Here is a 20955-nt window from a genome sequence, read left to right on the forward strand (position 1 = left end):
CTAAACCTACACATTTATGATGAGCAAAATTCCTAACCCTCTAGGCATAGGGAAAATATTGTAGCGTGGCCCATAGCTGATTGCTGGCCAAAAAAGGGTAACTTTACCCAATATGCACCTCCTTTTGTGCTTTTTTTTTTTTGCATAAAATTTCAGTTTCTAGGACTAGGATATATGTGGGGCAATTACTCTAGCCTTTTTCGGGAATGAATACATATTCCAAAAAAATAGAAAATATGCACAAACCAAAATACCCCATGGGTTGTCTCCTTACAAAAGTCACACGCTAATGCCATTGAGGCATTTCACCGAACACTTGGTGGGCGCGCGTTTAGGCATCAATAGCAAGAGAACGGGGACAATGTGGCATGTCCTATTGTTTCAAAATGCATTATAGGCCTAGGGCCATCTCATACCAACCCCTAATTCAACCTAATCAAGCAAGAAAACAAATCAAAATTGCCCCATATATTTGAGCACACTCCCACAATTTAGAGCACCAAAAGGAGATCAAAATACACCAATGAAAAGCTAGAAAGCTTAGGGATGGAATACTTACTTGTTGGTGATGAACAAAAGCGCAAAACGGAATCAAAAAATGCGAAAAAGGATGACCCTAGGGCTGCAAATTCGTCAATCCCGTGGGTATGGCTTTTGAAAGGGGGGAAAAGAAGTTTTTGAATGTAAAAACGCCCCCCCTTTCGTCATTTTTATAATTTGGTGCAGGGGTGGCTCGCCCAGGCGAGCCCAGCTCGCCCAGGCGAGCTAACCTGCACTTTTTTTTTTTTTTTTTTTTTTTTTGAGGGGAACATTAACCATGTCCCCTCCCTTCTCATGGATTAGCATTTTGCCTAACTTGAACTTACTTAGGTTAGAATTAGGCGTTGATTACTTATTTTATTATTACTCTTTTCCTTTTTAAAACAAACAAATAGTAAAAGAAAGCTGCAAAATACAAAGGATACGGGGCTGCCTTGCAGCGACATTCCCTGCTTGTTTCGCACAGAGAAGGGCAACGATCGGTCGGTCGTGACCCCATCCCCGCTTGCGTTCATCCTTAAGTACCTGCAAGTAATAAACAACCAGGTATGGCCAATCTTGGCCGCATCATTACCCTACCTTGATTGGTTTCTGCCGTTCATGTTTTGTCTTCACTCCAGAAGGTAGCCCAAGGTGATCCTGCCCCTGTTTTACCACAACAATATACATGCGTATGCGTATGCGTATGCATGAATGTTTTCAAACGCAGAAAATTTAGGGAAAGTTGGTTCAGGTTCAATTCTAATTAAGCGCTTGGGGGATCCCATGAACTGAGCGGAAGGGCTCAGGCGATCACAAATTAACGCAAGGTGTGAAACTAACGTGAGGACTAAAAGCCTCAAATCCATGTTCATCTCTTTGAAAGATCGTAACAAGAGATACAACGGACCGGAAATCCCTGGGGGGAAATCTAGAAAACGCATAAAGATAGAGAACATGCAGCGACATCCTTAATTGCCCCAGCTTCTAAGCATAATATTGTTTGACGACATCAGAGTTCACGGGTGAAGGTAGCTCTTCGCCATCCATGTTGGTAAGCACCAGGGCTCCTCCGGAGAAAGCCCTCTTCACAACAAAAGGCCCTTCGTAGTTCGGGGCCCATTTCCCTCGGTGGTCCTTGACAGCATGGGACATTTTCTTTAGCACAAGGTCTCCCTCATGGAACCTGCGTAAGCGTACTTTCTTGTCGAACGCGCTCTTCATTCTTTGCTGGTACAAGCGCCCATGACTCATGGCCGTTAAGCGCTTACCCTCAATGAGGTTGAGCTGATCGTAGCGTGTTTGAGCCCACTCTGATTCCTTTAATCCGGATTCTGCCAAGATCCTTAATGACGGGACTTCTACCTCAAATGGTAACACCGCCTCCATCCCATATACCAATGAGAACGGCGTTGCCCCAGTTGACGTTCGCACTGAAGTCCGGTAACCGTGCAACGCGAATGGGAGCATCTCGTGCCAATCCTTGTATGACACGGTCATCTTTTGGATAATCTTTTTGATATTCTTATTGGCTGCTTCCACGGCTCCATTCATCTTTGGCCGGTAGGGTGTGGAATTGTGATGCTGGATTTTAAACTCCTCGCACATTTCCCCCATCATCTTGTTATTCAGGTTGGTGCCGTTGTCCGTGATAATCTTTCTTGGCAAACCATATCGGCAGATGATCTCCTTCTTAATGAACCTGACCACCACATTCCTCGTGACATTGGTATATGAAGCCGCCTCGACCCACTTGGTGAAATAATCTATTGCTACGAGGATGAAGCGATGACCATTCGAGGCCTTGGGCTCAATGGCCCCGATGACATCTATTCCCCACATGGAGAAAGGCCAAGGGGCGGACATGACATTCAGGGGATGCGGTGGGGCATTGACATTATCCGCGAATGCTTGACATTTGTGGCACTTCCTCACATGGACACAACAATCACTTTCCATGGTAAGCCAGTAATAACCTGCTCTTAAGATCTTCCTGGCCATAGCATGCCCGTTGGCGTGCGTTCCAAACGAGCCCTCATGGACTTCCTCGATCATGTGATTTGCCTCCTTGGCATCCACACATCGCAGGAGTGTCATGTCGTGATTTCTCTTATACAGTGTGCCTCCGCTCATGAAGAAACTGGCTGCCAACCTCCTCAATGTCCTTTTATCGTTGTCGGCAATCTCTGGCGGGTATTCTTTGCTTACGACATACCGCTTGATGTCGTAATACCAAGGCTTTCCGTCCCGTTCCTCTTCCACTTGGCAACAATGTGCGGGTTTGCCACGACACTGAAATTCAATGTAGGGTAGGTCCCCGTGCGGTGTTAGCTGGAACATAGATGCCAACGTAGCAAGTGCATCCGCCATTTGATTTTCCTCGCGGGGAACATGATGGAAGGAGATCTCATCGAAAGTCTTAGCCAATTCCTTGATGTAGGCTTTGTAGGGTATCAGCTTGGGATCTCTAGTTTCCCATTCCCCTCTCAGCTGATGGATTACCAACGCTGAGTCGCCGTACACCTTGAGTAGTTTGACATCGGAGTCAATTGCTGCCTGGACGGCTAGGGCACATGCTTCATATTCGGCCATGTTGTTGGTGCAGTCGAATCCTAGCCTGGCTGTGAAAGGTACACATTGATTGTCCGGAGAGATCAACACTGCCCCAACGCCATGACCTAGAATGTTTGACGCTCCGTCAAACCATACAGTCCATTTGTCCCGATCTTCGTCCAACTTTTCCTCGAACAAGGCCATGATGTCCTCATCCGGGAATTCCGGATGCATGGGCTGGTAGTCGTTAAGAGGCTGTTGGGCCAAATAATCTGCCAAAGCGCTTCCTTTTATCGCCTTTTGGGTGACGTAGACTATATCAAACTCAGATAGCAAGACTTGCCACCGGGCGATTCGTCCTGTGAGAGCTGGCTTTTCAAAGATGTACTTGACCGGGTCCATTTTGGATATCAACCAGGTAGTATGGCTCAGCATGTACTGCCTTAAGCGATGGGACGCCCATACTAAAGCACAACACGTTCTTTCGAGCAAGGAGTAATTCATCTCACAGGTCGTGAACTTCTTACTTAGGTAGTAAACAGCGCGCTCTTTCTTCCCGGATTCGTCATGTTGCCCCAGCATACACCCCATTGATTCGTCCAAGACTGTCATGTACAAAATGAGAGGCCTTCCAGGTACTGGTGGCATAAGCACGGGAGGATTCATTAGGCACTTTTTGATCCTTCCAAAAGCCTCTTGGCAATCCTCATTCCACCGATCAGTTTGGTTTTTGCGCAAGAGTTTAAACAACGGCTCACAAATGGCGGTGAGCTGCGATATGAATCTGGCAATATAATTCAAACGCCCCAGGAAACCTCGGACTTGCCTCTCTGTACGGGGTTCCGGCATCTCAAGGATAGCCTTCACTTTTTCGGGGTCTACCTCTATCCCTTTCTGGCTTACAACGAAACCAAGCAATTTCCCTGATTTGACCCCAAAGGTACACTTAGCGGGGTTCAACCTTAATTGATATTTCTTAAGCCTTTCGAACAACTTCCGCAGGTTGACAAGGTGTTCTTCCTCAGATTTAGATTTAGCAATTATGTCGTCCACGTAGACCTCGATCTCTTGATGCATCATATCATGGAACAAAGCTACCATGGCCCGTTGATAAGTTGCCCCGGCATTCTTGAGTCCAAAGGACATCACCTTGTAACAGAACGTTCCCCACAGGGTGACGAAAGTAGTCTTTTCCATATCCTCGGGCGCCATCTTTATCTGATTGTAACCAGAGAAACCGTCCATGAAGGAAAATAAAGCGAAATTGGCCGTGTTATCTACGAGGATATCGATGTGTGGTAAAGGAAAATTGTCCTTGGGACTGGCCCGATTCAGGTCCCGATAATCTACACACATTCGTACTTTCCCATCTTTTTTAGGAACTGGTACGATGTTGGCAACCCATTCTGGATACCGAGCGACGGCCAGAAATCCAGCGTCAAATTGCTTCTTCACTTCTTCTTTTATCTTCAAGGATGTTTCGGGCTTCATCCTCCTCAATTTCTGTTTTACCGGGGAACACCCGGGATTTAGAGGTAATCGGTGCTGCACAATGTCAGAACTCAAACCGGGCATATCTTGGTATGACCAAGCAAAGATGTCTTGGTAGTCTTTTAGCAGGATTATTAATTCTTCACGGATAGGTGCGGTAATGCCTGTACCTATCTTTACTTCCCTCTTTCCACTGCCAATTCCTAAGTCTACTAGCTCTGTTTCTTCTTGATGAGGCCCCATTTCTTGGTCCTCATGGGCGACCATTCTTTCTAGTTCCGAAGGAAGTCCCACATCCTCATCTCCTTCATCTTCCGTTTGATTCATTTCTTGCTCGAAGTTGATAGACGGGTCCCAGGTATTAGTACCTTCGGGGGACTCGTCATCGAATCTGCCGTTTTAGAAAAAGAAGTAAACATGCAAATGAATGAGAATGGGTAGAGACCAGGAACAGATGAAGAAAGATCCTTGTATTATAAATTCAAAAACAAAAGACACAAAGCCTTAACAAAATGAAAACTCTAAAGCCTAGGCCCAACTATAGAGCTTTTAAAACCGTAAAGGTTTACATTATGCTTGTTGCGTAAATGCCGGGGCGTTCCTCCACTCGCCAATTTCCCAGCTGGAAATCAGGAGAGCATGGTCGTACCAAATCCAAAGTACTCGGAATATCATCTTCGCATATCGCGAACGCTTGACCTTTGTCTCCCGAACCCGCACTTATAAAGCTTCTACTTATGTGGCAGGGCGGGCTTCCTTCACCTTCTTGTCTCCAACGCGAACTTTGACCATTGTTCTTCCTTCCCGCAATGCTTCTTTTCATGTCTGCCTGAGTGGGCTTATAGCCTAAACCATACTTCCCACGATTTCCTTGAGTATTTATCAGGCTAGTTATGCCGCCGTTGTTTTTTCCTAAACCCATCCCGGGTTCAAAACCGTTCCCCAACATAACTCGGGCCATCATTACCGCTGCATCGGACAGACAAGGTTGCCCAAAGAGGGAGTCCACGGAGGAAATGCTGACCACCTCAAAAGACTGGAAAGCAGTTTCTAACGATTCTTCTGCGGCTTCCACATAAGGCATGGAGGATGGGCAGCTTACCAAGATATCTTCCTCGCCTGACACGATGACCAAGTGCCCCTCCACTACGAATTTCAGCTTTTGGTGGAGCGTAGACGGCACGACTCCCACTGAGTGGATCCACGGGCGCCCTAACAGGCAGCTGTAGGGGGGGTTAATATCCATTATTTGGAAGGTGACTTGACAGGTGTGAGGGCCTATTTGTACTGGGAGATCGATCTCTCCCCTAACCTCTCGGCGAGTGCCGTCGAAGGCCCGAACCACCATTGAACTTGGTTTTAAGTGGGAAACATTGAATGGAACTTCTCCAAAGTGCTCTTAGGCATCACGTTTAAACTGGAACCATTATCGATGAGTACCTTGGCTACGATATGGTCCATACACTTAACTGACACGTGTAAAGCCTTATTATGCCCTCTCCCCTCGGCGGGGATTTCTTCTTCGGCGAAGGCAAGATAGTTGTTGGCAGTGATATTGTTGACCAGCCCTCCGAAACCTTCTACCGAGATATCTTGGGCCACGTGAGCCTCATTCAGCACTTTTACTAGCAGAGCCCGATGAGGCTCGGAGCTCATAAGTAACTCCAGCAGCGAGACCCTAGCCGGGGTTTTGTTGAGCTGTTCGATAACCTTGAATTCGCTCTGCTGAATTATGCGAAGGAACTCGCTGGCTTCCTCTAGCGACACCTCCTTTCTACCATCCTTTTTCTCTGGGGGCCCCTTTGCTGGAATATCTTTATTCGAAGCGTGGGGTGCTTCGCCATCTTGTTCCTCCACCACTTTTCCTTTTCCTTTGACGTCGGCGGGTTGGACTGGTAGGTCCGGAGGTGCGAACATACGACCACTACGGGTCACACCACTCAGCCCCGTGATACTTGTTACTTTAGCTGACAGCGAGCTGACGTCAGTGACTTCTTCTTCCTTCTTCCCCGGAGGTGTATATCTCCACGGGACCGCGTGACTATTTTGATATGGGAAAGGAACAGGTTTGGCCATTAAGGGGTGCCCGGGCTTTTGCGAGGCTGCACTTTTAGTGAAGTATATCACCAAGGGTTTGGGCTTCGCAACACCGCTCCCCTCCGTAGATTGCATGCATACGTGCTGCTCTTCTTTTCCTTCAATGCCGACTTCTAGTCGACCTTGGTCTATCATCCGCTGTAACAATTCCTCTACTTCCAAACACGTCTCCATGTCATGCATCTCGCCGGAATGTAGCAGACAGGAATCCTCCTTACACCCACTATGGGGAATTACACCTCCCTTTTGTAGGGCCTCAAAGATAAACCTCCTAGGGGTTGCCACATCTCTTAAAGGTTTAGACTTGTGGGGCCTATCGGATTCAACTGCATTAACTGCTCCCCCTCCATGATTGGCGAGCGGGTTGGTCCTCACATTGGGCCGATCCTCTTGGAAAGTCAGCCATCTGGCATCCATTAAATGTTGGACCTTGTATTTAAGGGCCAAGCATTTTTCGACGGAATGCCCCGGGACACCCCCATGGTACTTGCAAGTTGCATTAGGGTCATACCACTTCGGGAAAGGGGGTTCGAGGACCCTTCCGGGAGTTACCACGGCCAAATGATTGGCGATGAGGGATGGTAGAAGATCTTCGTACGTCATTGGGAGCGGGGTGAATTCCGGCAATGGCCTCGGAGGGAAGTTCCTTGTCGTGTTGGAATTACCGGCCGGTCGAGTCGTGTTCGGAGTTGGAACTTGGGGAGCTTCCCTCTGGGTGGGTGCCTTAGGCTGCACGGGTGTTGAACTAGAGGCGTTCCCCGCATGAGCCGAGAAGCTTGGGTGATGTTGCGCGTACTGATGGGTACCATGAGGTGTTTGCTGGGGTTTGACCCACGCGGGTGTTGAAGAGACGGCATGGGCATCTCCTTCTTTCCTTTTTGCCCCTGTCGCCCCGATTCTTTTGGCATTCACGTTTGTGGAGGAAACGTAATCAAACTTTCCTCTCTTCAATCCAACCTCGATTCTTTCCCCGGCAAACACCAGATCCGCAAAGCTGGACGGCATGTAACCCACTAGCTTCTCATAGTAGAACACTGGCAGAGTGTCTACCATCATGGTGATCATCTCTCTCTCAACCATGGGAGGAGCTACTTGTGCCGCCAAATCCCTCCATCGCTGCGCATATTCTTTAAAGGTTTCACCCTCTTTCTTGAACATATTCTGCAGTTGAGTACGGTCAGGAGCCATATCAGAATTGTACTGATACTGCCTTAGGAAGGCGGTAATCAGATCCTTCCAAGTACGGATACGGGAAGCTTCCAAATTAGTGTACCACACTACCGCAGCTCCGGCCAAGCTATCCTGAAAGAAGTGTATCAACAGCTTTTCATCTTTAGAATGGGCGCCCATCTTACGGCAGTACATTTTGAGATGGTTTTTGGGACAAGTCGTCCCTTTATACTTGTCGAAGTCCGGCACTTTGAACTTCGGGGGAATAACAACATCGGGTACTAAGCAAAGATCCGTCATGTCTGCAAACGGATAGTCCCCAAATCCTTCCACAGCCCTCAATCTTTCCTCAAGGAGATCGAGCTTCCTCCTTTCTTCAGTTGCCGGGGGCGGCCCTTCCATAGACAAAACTATTGGCGATGCTGCGATGTTGGGTTGAGGCAACGTGCCTGGTGCCGGCCCTTCGGGGATCGGGGGATAAAACTCGACATCCCTCCGAGCATAATCTTGAGGGTCTTTATGGACTTCGTCGGGCTGCTGAGGAGGCTCTTTTTCATGGACGGGAGAAGCAATGTGGCCCGCATCTTCTTGCAAGATGGGTGGTGAATAGTTGGGCGGCAAACCATAAGGGTAAGCCGCTCGGTTGTATCCCAGGTGAGGGCTGCCATCGTGCCCTAGTGTGTCCCTTCCCCGTCCTACTATGTTTGAGGGAGGATGGTGCGTAGTTGCCAAGAGAGTCGGGTCTGCTTCTGCAGCCGAACTGACAGCGGCGGCAGTGGTCGCGTTCTTCTCCATGAGCTGCTTCATACCTAACATGGCCTCCATCATGGAGACCATTTGTTCTTTCAGAGCCGACATGTCGGCTTTCATCTGTTCCTGCGTCTCCTCTTGATCACCCATCGTTCTAGATTTGGATCTGGTGCGATAGGGATCCCTTGCGGCGCGTTTAGTTATGGTGTTTTTCCCTAAAAAACCAAACGTGAGGAGTGGGTAAAGAAAGAAAACGCATGCTAGAGATGAGATGTAGGAGTGATTTGATTTGCACAAGCTTTTTGGAGTAGAAACATGGGACCAACTCATTTTATTTCAAAAAGGAAGTCATATCTAGTCAAGGTCTGAGAGACCATACAAGTTTCCTAACGATTTCTAATTATGTGGGCCATTAAGTCTATCATATGCTGACAATAGCCGAGAAGCCCATGAATCTCTTCGGGGGCGGAGTAGGTGTCTGCCATCGCCTTGGCCTTGGCTAACAATCGGGGAAGTTCTTGACTCCCGTTCAAGGTAAGAGCAAACCGATCCATCCACATGGTTGCCTCTTGGTGTAAAGAGTCGATCACCTTTCCTCTAGCCTCTTTTTCCGCGTATACTTGGGCATACTCATCCGCGATTCTATGCTCGTGGGCCGTGGCTAGACCTAACTCTTCTTGGTACTTGGCGATGATAGCTAACATGTTGGTCTCTGTCTCGCATAAACGCTGAGACAAGCTTCTTTTGGACCTTGAACAAGCAATCAACTCCTCTTTCAGAACCATGCTATGTGCTCGCGACTGGTCCCTTTCTTCCCTTCGCAACTTGAGTTCATTATTGCTACCCCATAGAGCTCCGCGAAATTTGTTCCGGCCATACTCTTCCTTGCGAGCCCTCTTGGTCTCTTGTTCAAGGGCTCTTGCGGTAATTGCATTCTCTTCCCGTAACCCGGCACACTCCTTCCGAACGTGTGTAACAGCCAACTTGAACTTCTCCTTGGCGAGTTTTGCCTTTCCTAACTCGCTTTTGAGAGCTTGGACTTCTTCGTCCTTTTCCGGTGCTTCAAAATTCTCTTCGCTGACGACTTTTAACTTGGCGAGCCAATCTAAACCTCGTATGCGAACTTTCAGCCATTCGTGGTACCCACCAATGATGCCATTACGAATGCCTCTAAGCTCTTGATCTTTCCTTAACGGGGTTTCCCATGCCTTATGGATTCTTTGTATAGTCTTGGAATTTTGTGCGCCGAGATCCCTCACAAGGAAAGGAGACATGCTTTCTTCCGTCGGTGCTCCCCTCATGGGGTACCCTAGTTGTCTTATAGCGAGCGTGGGATTGTAATTAATACAACCCCTCGTTCCTACCAGCGGAATGTTTGGGTATCTTCCACATGAGAAAAGGACTCCTTCTTTTCCTTCCTTCCATCGGGGGAACCAACTGATTGTTCTACCTCCTATCCCGGCCAAGAGCTGGTCCCAATCCATTCTCCTCTTTTCAGTACACGAGCGATGGCTCAGGAGCGGACATGGATGTCTTGTGTCTTGTTGGAACAAGTGTGAGACCAACCAAACACAGAGGGCGGGTAAGCAACAGATGATCCGTGCGCTACTCTTCTCGCACCTTCGGTCAAATGTGTCAAATAGATCTGCCAAGACAGCTACCACCGGACTTTCCTTGCTATGGTGGTAGGCAAGGAAAGCGTCGATTGCTGCTAGGTCTACCAAACCATCCACGTTTGGAAAGAGGACGACCCCAAAAATTAGCAAAGCTAACACATCCATAAACGGGACCCAGTCTCCTTGATTGGCCATACCCCTCGCCTTGTCTTCTAGGTACTTCTGTGGTAGGCCCGCTATGCCGTTCCGAGTCTGTTTTATGCGGTCCAAACCTCTTGCTGAATCCTTGACCACAGTTGCAATTCTGCTCAAAGAGGGGAGACATCCGGAGGAAAGATATGGTTTTCTTCCCCCGAGAGGACATCCTAGAATTTCTTCAAATTCTTCAATGGTTGGTACTAATTGGAAGTCTCCGAATGTGAAGCATCTCAAAGGCTGGTCGTAGTATTGGGTGAGTGATGCAATGGCTTCTATGGACACCTCTGCTATGGTCAACTCTAAGATCTTTCCGTAAGTCTTGCGGAAGGCTTGCATTTGGAGGGGTTCCATCAACCGCCCTAATTCCTTGATGCTGGTGGTATCTGGGCTTTTGACCTTGACTTGGTAGAACCTCTTGCCGGTTTGATTTGTTCCCATGCTTACTAAAGTGAGACAAAAGCTGGTGCAAATCAAAACTCCGATATCTCATGGGTGGGATGGATGAATGCATGAAGAAATGCATATGACACAGATGCAATTTACGAATACGGGGGTCCGGGGAATTTGTCACCTTCTTAGATACGACATCTAGGGGTAGCGAAATGCCCCAACGCACGTTTTTAAGAAGGCGACACGGACCCTCCGTTGGTTTGTTTACAGTAGGGATCAAGACAGAACCCATATGCAATGCCTATGCAAAAGACACAATGCGGGAATGTGCACAGTATGACAATATTTACCGAACATAAGCAAAAGGGTATATGATACTCATGCATGGCAGTGTGAAAAATGGCACGCAGCGTGTTTGCTTCGTGCCCCTATTGAAGGGACCTATAAGGGAGAGAACTAACTAGGCTTTTAGCAATAATTCCCAAGGTAGTTATATCTCTCTTGATGGTTTCTAGAGGTATCATCCCCTTTGACGAACATATTGTAGCAGTAGGGACTACTAGCAACAATAGGTTTTCAAAGAGAAAAGCTCTAGATGAGGTTCACTGTAATCAAGCAAGTCGGAGACCTAGCATGATTACAGATTCACCTCCACTCCTTATGCTCCCATGAACCCGGGTATAGGGCCCTTTTTCACTCACAGTGTGTGCAAATAGTGTTGGTGTTTGTGTGCATCAAATGAATAAATATTTACTTCATGCATACATTTAAAACGCACTAAAAGCAACAAAGAGTTTATATACACAAGAACATAATGAAAGGAAACCAACAAAGGGGTAAGTCACGGTAAAACATTGCACAAAATTAAATGGCCTAACTCTCTAAAAACAGTCCCCAGTGGAGTCGCCAACTGTCGCAACCTACCCTTCGGCGGGAGGGCGACGCGAGACTCGTGGGATGCGTGTTCCACGAAAGGAATACGCGCGAAGTCGCCACCAACGTTTATTTGAGGAAAACGTCGGAAAAACCGGAAAAGACGCGATCTACGAACTTTTAAGTGAAAGGTTCGGGAGTTGTATTTACGCACAGGGAAGGTATTAGCACCCCACACGTCCGCCCCAAGGGACGGCAGCCTTTAATCGAATGTGCAAACATGATTTTGATTTTTACGTTCCTTTTTATGTCCTTATATCCTTTTATACCCTTTTTATATTTTTCCCCTTTTTTTGTGGTCGACAAGGGTGTTTCCCTTTGCTCCTACGTATTCCTCAATTTGGGATGAGAAAATCAGACCTACGTAGTTCTTTTTTATCAAGTGATTCTTTTTTACTTTAAGAGGTGATCATTTTAAGGCGTTGGACCTTAAAAATGATCCATTTTACTTAGTGAGGAAACGAAATGACAAACTTCAAAAGCCTATTTTTTATGGACGAGCTTGACTAGGCGAATTGATTTTAGCCTTTTAGTTTCACTTTAGTTATTAATCAATTCGATTAAGAATGAGAAATCCCAAAGAGAAGACGTCCACTTGATTTTCCGCTTTATTTTACTAAAAGATGTCTTTTTGATTATTATATTATTTTTTACCTCTTTTTGATTTCCAACGTGGTTACGGCACGACCGAACGGTCGGAATTTATTTTAACCGAAGTTAATGGATAATACAATTCAAACGTTCGGTGGAAATTTATTTTATTTTTAAGTTATGCGAGAAATGACTTAAGTAAAATGGCTTAAGCACGTCAACAGGGGGTATAAAAAATAAACAAAACGAGAATAAAAATGCACGAAACACAATGTGGACCACTACGGGCACATAGAATGAATCGAAAAGCTTGGTTCGAGGTACTTACCCGTTGAAGATCGAAGAACGATGAAGAACGAATGAAGAACGTCGAAGAACGGTTGAAATCTTTGCGAAATTCCTCACGGAAAACGTTACGGAAACGTTTCGGAAGCACCTCGGCTTAGATTTTCTTCACGGAAACAATTTTTCCAAGCAAATTCGAAAGAGAGAGAAGTGCCTAAGGGGCTGAACCCCTTCCTTCTTGCCTTCCTCCCCTATTTATAGCAAAATAGGGGAGGTGGTTGCCGCCCAGCTCGCCCAGGCGAGCAGGGTTGCTTCCTCCAGAAGCAACCGCCTTCTGGAGGAATATTCCGAAGGGCCCAAGTGGGCCTGGGTGCTATTTGCACCCCCATTTTTACTAAGTACACCCCCTTCTGCTGTTTTTTGGTGATTCTTTTTTCGTAAAGTTACGGAAACTTACGAATTTCGTAACGATACTTGTTTTCTTTCCGTAATGTTACGGAACCTTGCGGATTACATAATCATCCCCTTTTTGACTTACGGAATGTTACGGAACCTCACTTAATTATGCAACGATGCTTCCATTTGATTTCCGGTGTGTCACGGAAACTTACGGATTGTGCATCAATATTTTTTTGGTTTTTCGGCATGTCCTGGAATTTCACAAATTGCCTAATGATGGGTGCCAAGCACCTCACGAGGACCAAAGAATGGTCGCACGTCATCGAGCAAAGGTCCCCGGACGAAATTAGGGTATGACAGTCACAAAATAACAAAATTTAATTAATGTTTACTAATGTACTAACCCATTTTAGGTTCCACTGCAGCGGACATTGGCAGATGGTGGTCATCCTGCCCAAGGAACACTTAGTTGTCTGGTTTTGTTCATTGCATAACAGGCCAGACAACTACCTTAAGGGGATTATTAATAGGTTAGTGTTCTTTTCAATACTTTTGCATTGTAATACCTCAATGTACAACACCAGTTTTTAATTGTTACTCATATGGAACAGTGCTATCAAGGGTCTTGATGATGCTCCGCAGCCTAAATCAAAGGCTCCTGCTAGGTGGATTGTCGTCAAGGTACGTCATTTACATAAAACTTCCACTTATATATATTTCTTTATGTGTCTGTACACTAGTTGTTTAATTAATATCCAAATTTCATTATGTATTTAGTGTAATAGACAAAAAGGAACTACTGAGTGCGGCTACTATGTCATGCACTGGATGTCCACCATCATTTTAGGAAGTTTTAGAAATAATTGGGAAGCGATAAGTTTATTTCAAAGAAAATCGATTTATTTATAATTTGTATTACATTATTAACTTAATATGATTTATTTAATCATGCAGTATTTTAACGACCCTAGACCATTGGAGCCCGAGAGATTAAAAGCATTGCGGATTCAGTGGGCACAGTTTTATCTCCGAGTTAGAGATCAGGCCTAGGATTTAGGGACATTTTTTAACATTTTTTACATTTTTTACATTTTCTATGTAACATGAACATTGAATTCATGTGTTGATTATTCTTTATAATATATAAATCAATTATTTGATGTTTATTATCATTAAAACTGCTTGAAAGCAGAATAAAATGTTTATTTGCTGTGAATTGGGCCTCCTGAAATTGCATTTGACAGGTACAATTTTGGGTTTACTGTAAAAACAGAAAGTATATATAAAAAAAATTAGAAAACAACATCGGTTATTAACAAAAATCGATGTTAATATCATAACCAACATCGGTTATAATAGAAAACCGATGTTAACGTTTGTATATTAACATCGGTTTGTTGTGTATAACCGATGTCAGCGTTTGTATTTTAACATCGGTTATCCGTGGATAACCGATGTCAACTATTGTACATTAACATCGGTTAATTATAAATAACCGATGTGAATATTTGAATAGTAACATCGGTTATTTATAATTAACCGATGTTATACACAAAGAACTACACCAAATAAGTGTAAGCATCATCAACGTTGACATCGGTTTTCTAGAAAAACGGATGTTAAGGGCATACATTAACATCGGTTATTCTAAAAAACCGATGTTAAACTAACATATTAACATCGGTTTTACTGGAAAACCGATGTCAACATTCATCATGCGTACACTTTTTTTGTTGTTGTTCATTGTTTTTAACATCGGTTATTTAGAGAACCGATGTTGTCATATGTATGTTAACATCGGTTCTCCAAAACCGATGTTAACATTCATACATTCAACATCGTCACTTTCAACATTAGTTTTAGAACCGATGTAGAATGTTATAAATAACCGATGTTGAAAGTGTATTTTCTAATAGTGTGTGGGCCTGTCTTTCTATGGTGGATGTATTCAGTTGAGCGGTACATGAAGGTCTTGAAAAGTTATACGAAAAATCAATATCGACCCGAAACAAGCATTGTTGAAAGGTACGTTGCAGAAGAAGCCATTGAGTTTTGTTCTGACTATATAGAAACTGGTACACATGTTGGCCTTCCTTAAAGTCGTCATGAGTGCACACCGCAAGGTAAGGGAACACAGGGATTTAATGTTGTAACCATAGATCGACAACAGGTCCCACAAGCCCATCTATATGTACTAAACAACACATCAGAGGTTATCCCGTATATAGATGCTCATAAACAAAATGTGGCAACTACTAACCCAAAGATGAACATGATGAGGGTGTTGCAAGAGCACAACAGGAATTTCATTAACTGGTTTAGAAAAACTATCTTCGCTGATAACAGTGCTTCTAAAACATTAAGACTGTTAGTTGTTGGGCCAAATCTCAATGTCCTTACTTGGAAGGGATATGATATCAACAACTATTCTTTCTACACAGAGTCATAAGATGATAAAAGTACCGTGCAGAATAGTGGGGTGACTGTTGATGCTCATTTAGATCACTTTAGCAGTGCATCAGATAACAATCCAGTGTGAGCGTCCATGCCTTATTTTGGAGTGATTCAGGAAACATGGGAGCTTGATTATGGTGAATTTAAAGTCCATGTCTTCAAGTGCAAGTGGGTTAATGGAAATATGGATGTCCGTCAAGACAAAATGGGGTTTACTTTGGTTGACCTTGAAAAGGTTGGTTACAAGGATGAGCCTTTCATCATGGTAGCACAAGCTAGATAAGTGTTTTATGTTCAAGATCCGAGTGACCTAAGTTGTTCTACAGGGGAAAACAAGTGGTATCCCTTACCGTATTTATACTTCAACACTTGATGTTAATGACATGCCCACTTTTTCCCCACAGATGCCTTCCATAAATGCTGAAAATGAAGACAATGATGTACATGCAAATCGTAACGATCATGATGAAGGTTTATGGGAGAATACGACTATTTAACGGTGGTATATACCCAAATAATGTTTAACTCAAAAAATTAACTATTTTACATTTTACAATTCTACTTATTTACAATTTGATACTTACATGTTGTTGTAATTACTTTGTGTTTCCTGATTCTTATTTTAATTTTGGATAGGACCCATGGCAACACCTCCAGCAAGTTCCCCTCCACCTTCAGATGCTCCTTCGGGAACTACGTCAAGGAAGACTACACAAAGTACCCGGTTCAGAAGATTGACTGGCAGAAGCTTGGACCAGCCACGACCTACTGTCAATGTGAACCCTATAACTGGTAGAGGATCAGGCCCCTATAAAGAAAAGTTCCATAGTTACCTGGGGGTAGTAGCGCAGGAAAAAATCCCAATTGTGCATTCCAGTTGGAAAGTTGTCCCAGAATCTCTAAAGAACCTAATATGGGATGAAATTATGGTAAGTGCAGTTAATTAACCCTTTCGGTTTCTTTTTGTTTAATTAAGTTTCTAAGGTCGTCAACTCAGCAGAGGTTTGAAAAGAATTTTTTTTTCGTAGGGTAAATTTGACATCCCTGAAGGATCAACTACCAAGAAGAAGGTGGTGTCAATGGTTGCCATGAGATGGAGGCAATTTAAGTCTTCCCTCACCACTAAATATGTATATGCTAACAATGAGGGTGAGGATAAACTTCATCCTTTTGTTAAGTATGGTCTGGATCAAAAAACTTGGGAACAATTTGCGAAGAGTTGGCAAACCCCTAATTGGCTGGTTTGATGTAACTCGTTTATAATCATTACATTTGATTTACATTAACGTTGTTGAAGTAATTATTTAGTGGACACTGTTTATACTTGATGATAAGGAATATGGAAAAAAGCTCAGGAAATTCAAAAATTCAATGACTACCCCCACTTGCTATCTCGTGGGAGTTACGATCTTCTAGAAAAAAACTGATGGACGAGAAAATGAAGACAAAACTTTAGCAAGTTGAGTTTACAGAAAATTCAGCAATGATCGACGACCCTCCATCCCTGATTGCAAGATATGTCAAGTGGAAGATGGCACGTACAAAGCATTATGAGCAGATGACATCTACATCAACAAAACAAATCTCTAAAAAAATTGTGAGTTCATTTGAATTAATAGTAATGTAATGGAAACCATTAACTAATTTCATGGTATAACATATCTGTTGTGGTTGTCACAGGATGATTTATAGAAACAAACCACGTAGGGAAGCTTTGTTCTCGATGGTCGTTAGGACATATTGAATACTGCGCTTGGCCGACCAGAGCATCCTAGTCGTGTTCGTGTAGCTGGTCATGGTGTGGCCATCAGTTAGTACTTTGGACAGACATCGCGTGCCTCCAACACTTCTTCAGCCACAATAAACCCAGATCAATTGGTAGAAATCATAGGAAATCTTAAGGAAGAGTGCAAGAGAGAGGTAATAGAGAAAAATAGATGCAGTTTGGAGATAATGAAAAAAGAGTTGATGGAGGCGATTAACATTGAGTTATCCCAAATGGCCTCGCCACACTCACCCTTGGTAGATGCACCGGACCCTCGAGTATTAGGTGCATGTGTCAGCACCAAAGGAAGCTATGCTAAAACTGCTGCAATTGTTGTACCCGAAGAGCCTTCTGTTGTTGAAGTGACAACTATGGGCTTGTACATAGTTGTTGAGGAGTGTACATGGCTAGTGGCCTTGGGTAAGGTGTTTGATAATGTCGCCACAATACACAATGTCCCTTACGTAGATGATGTCGTGAGGGTCAGTGTTGTAACAGTTTACGACATTGATGCTCAGGTCCCATTTCTGATGTCAGAGATTTAATATGTGAGGGAGGCGGTTAACACATTCATTGGATGGTTGTCACATCTTGTGAAACCTATGTCTGATGTAAGTAAATTGATTTTCATTATGCTTGTTTTCATTAAAATTGATATTGTTAATACCTATAGCCTAATAACTGTAATTGTCATATGTCATTAACCATATAGGATTCACACAATAATGTGCCGAAACTGGTTGGACATGTTGAGAGGTGCAATATAGGTGTTGGAGAGGATCCATTGGGAGAATTGATGAAGATCTTGTATGACGTTTACTAGAAGCTAGTTCAACTACTGTGGGATGGGACGAAATATGAGCTTCCAAATGTGGAAGCATCCTTTTTCATCACACATGCAGATCTAACTGAAATAATATCATTTGACAAGTGTTTGAACATATTTGTACTACAGTTGTGGATGATGTAAGTAAATTGAATTACAATGTTTCATTTTTATTACCTCATAATGAATTTTGTTTCAATGTAATCGGTTTAACAATATTTATGTCAAATGTTCACAATAGGTTTATGGATGACTATGGTACAAGCAGAGGTAATGGTTTAGTGTATGGTTTCCTTGAGCCTCAATGTATACACAATGCTAAGGATAGACGACAACAATGTCAACATTACATTGAAACATGGGTCAAGGAGTCGCAACGACAATTGTACTTAGGAGCTTACTTGAATCAGTAAGTTAAATTGTTGTAGTACATTCTAAAAATATTTGCATTATCAAGTACCTAATTATAATTGTCGACTTTATGGAACATTGGCAAATCGTTGTTCTGTGTCCAAGGGATAACATTGTTGTTTGGTTTTGTTCTTTGTGGAAGAAGCCTAATGTTAACATAAAACCTCTAATTAACAGGTTTTCTTAAAAATTTTAATTGATTTAGTGTATAACTATTGTACAATATATGAAAAGGATTTTAATGTTGTATATGTTTTCGTTATTTTTTGTAACAAGTTCAATGAAGACAATAACCAGTACTTTCAAATGTATGTCTGATCAAGCTGCACCTTGGTGGATTGAACCAAAGGTTAGTAATTATTTAATCAATAAGTGTTTGCAATGAAGACATTTCTAACTTTCTATGGTTTGAATGTTAAATATATTTTGCATGTTGAATTTAGAGTCATGTTCAAACCGGAGGCTATGAGTGTGGATATTATGTGATGCATTGGATGTGGTTCATAGTTACTGCCAGTTTGAAGGATGAATGGAACAGGGTATATTTACTAACACAAATTTAAATTGTTAGTATGCTTAATATTTGTTAATTAATGTTAGCAGTCGTTACTAATAATATCATGGCTTGTCAATTTTGTAGTGGTTTTCTGATGCAACAGCGTTAGACGTGGAGGCCATCACAACACTTCGTCATAAATGGGCAGCATATTTTTTAGCTTGTAAAAACATGTGATGTTAAATATGATTTAGATGATATAGGACAAATTGTCATTGAGATGATATATGAACAACTTTGGTTAATAATTTACATTGATTTCAACGGTAATTTCAATCATGTATTAAGACTATCATTTGTAATTGCTGCATTTGTGGACTTTAAATTGGCAACTGATTTTTATATTTTAAATGTTTTATGTTTGTAACGTTATAGGCATCAATGCTGTCGAAGATAGGTTCGGCAGGAGATAGTGTTTGTTTGGACAACCTACTTGATCATTTCGTAAGCATAGTATAGCTGAAAGCCAAAAGATTTATTACATTTGTTTATGCTGAAATTTGTTTTTCTTCCCGGCACAACAATGAATCAACCTACTACTGTCAATGTCAACCCTGATCGATGGTGTTATTGCTAACCGAGACTTAGTTTTGATTTCTTAGCCTCTATCTTTAGGTTTTAAGAGAAACCTTGCGTTATTTATGATAACATTTGTTGGTCATTTTCTGTTTTATTATCCTCAAGGGCATTTCATGGTCTACAAAGGACAAGATTCAACAACCCAATTACTTTGAGTCCTTTATGCAAGCCTCAGCTATCCGAGTTGGATCGTTCTAGGGAGACAAAATCTACGCCTCATTCAACAGGCTGCTTCCAATGGTATCATCATTATTGCAGAAATTTATCATTTTTTATCAGATTCATCAGTGTTGATTGAATTTTTTGATACATGCCCACTTGTAGTTAACGTAATCAACTTAGCTTATAGTTTTGAAATAAATATGTTGGCAGTCACTTCAGTCCTTTCTACTAAGGGTGTGTTTGACTTAAGAGCAAGGCTAAATTGGAAAAGGGGATTTTTTTTTCTTTCATTTTTTGGCTACTCATCTCTCTCTAGGGACATTTTGTTCTCTCTGCAACTATGGAAAAGCTAGGTTTAACTGAATTTGCATTCCCCAAGCTCACTTTAGATGAGGTAATAACAATATACATCATTAGAATAATGTTTTGTGTGTTCCTCTTTATTTGTACATTGTCATTGCATTATTCAACATTTATTGGCTAATAATCCATGCATCATTAGTTAATTCTCTCAGTGGCATTCAATCAGAGTAGGAAGACCATGACTTATTGCTTAGCAAAGCAAAAACCTTGGTATAGGGCATGGATAGTCAACACCACAACTAGATAAAATTATCTAGTTGATAAGTCGGATGAACATACCATTGAAAGAATCGGATAAGTTCATACCTGTTGGATTCACATCACTAGGGTGCTTCACAGCTTGACACTAGGTAATTGCAATGAATTTTTGTTTAATTTTTTTTCAAAATGAATTTGGCATTTAAATTGCCAGCTGAGTAGCTTGAATTTTTTATTTTTATTATTTTTAGTGAAAAGGGAAATCATCAAGCCATTAAACTAAAATTGGTAGTTTAGTAGATGTGACTTACAAAGTACGTTAAATCTCATAATCAATGCTTTGAGCTATCTTAAGCAAGAGAGATAGAGATAGAAGCAAGACATGATTCAAAGTTTCAAACAGCTAAAAAAATAAGGGGGGATAATATAAAGAATTTGGAATCAATTATTAAAAATTTAAAAGTTAAAAATAATAATTGGTTGCTGGTAATTGGTTAAGTTTAAAGAGATCAGAAGGTATAAAAAATGTTGGTGATAGAGCATTTTCCAAATTTTGTTATTTTTTTATAATTATTTATCATGTTGAAAATGATAGTTGATTCAATTACTTAATAGTAAACCTTAGATCAATGACTTGTTGTGATCAATT

The sequence above is a fragment of the Glycine soja genome, chromosome 14, assembly GCF_004193775.1.
Source record: "Glycine soja cultivar W05 chromosome 14, ASM419377v2, whole genome shotgun sequence".
NCBI lineage: Eukaryota > Viridiplantae > Streptophyta > Magnoliopsida > Fabales > Fabaceae > Glycine > Glycine soja.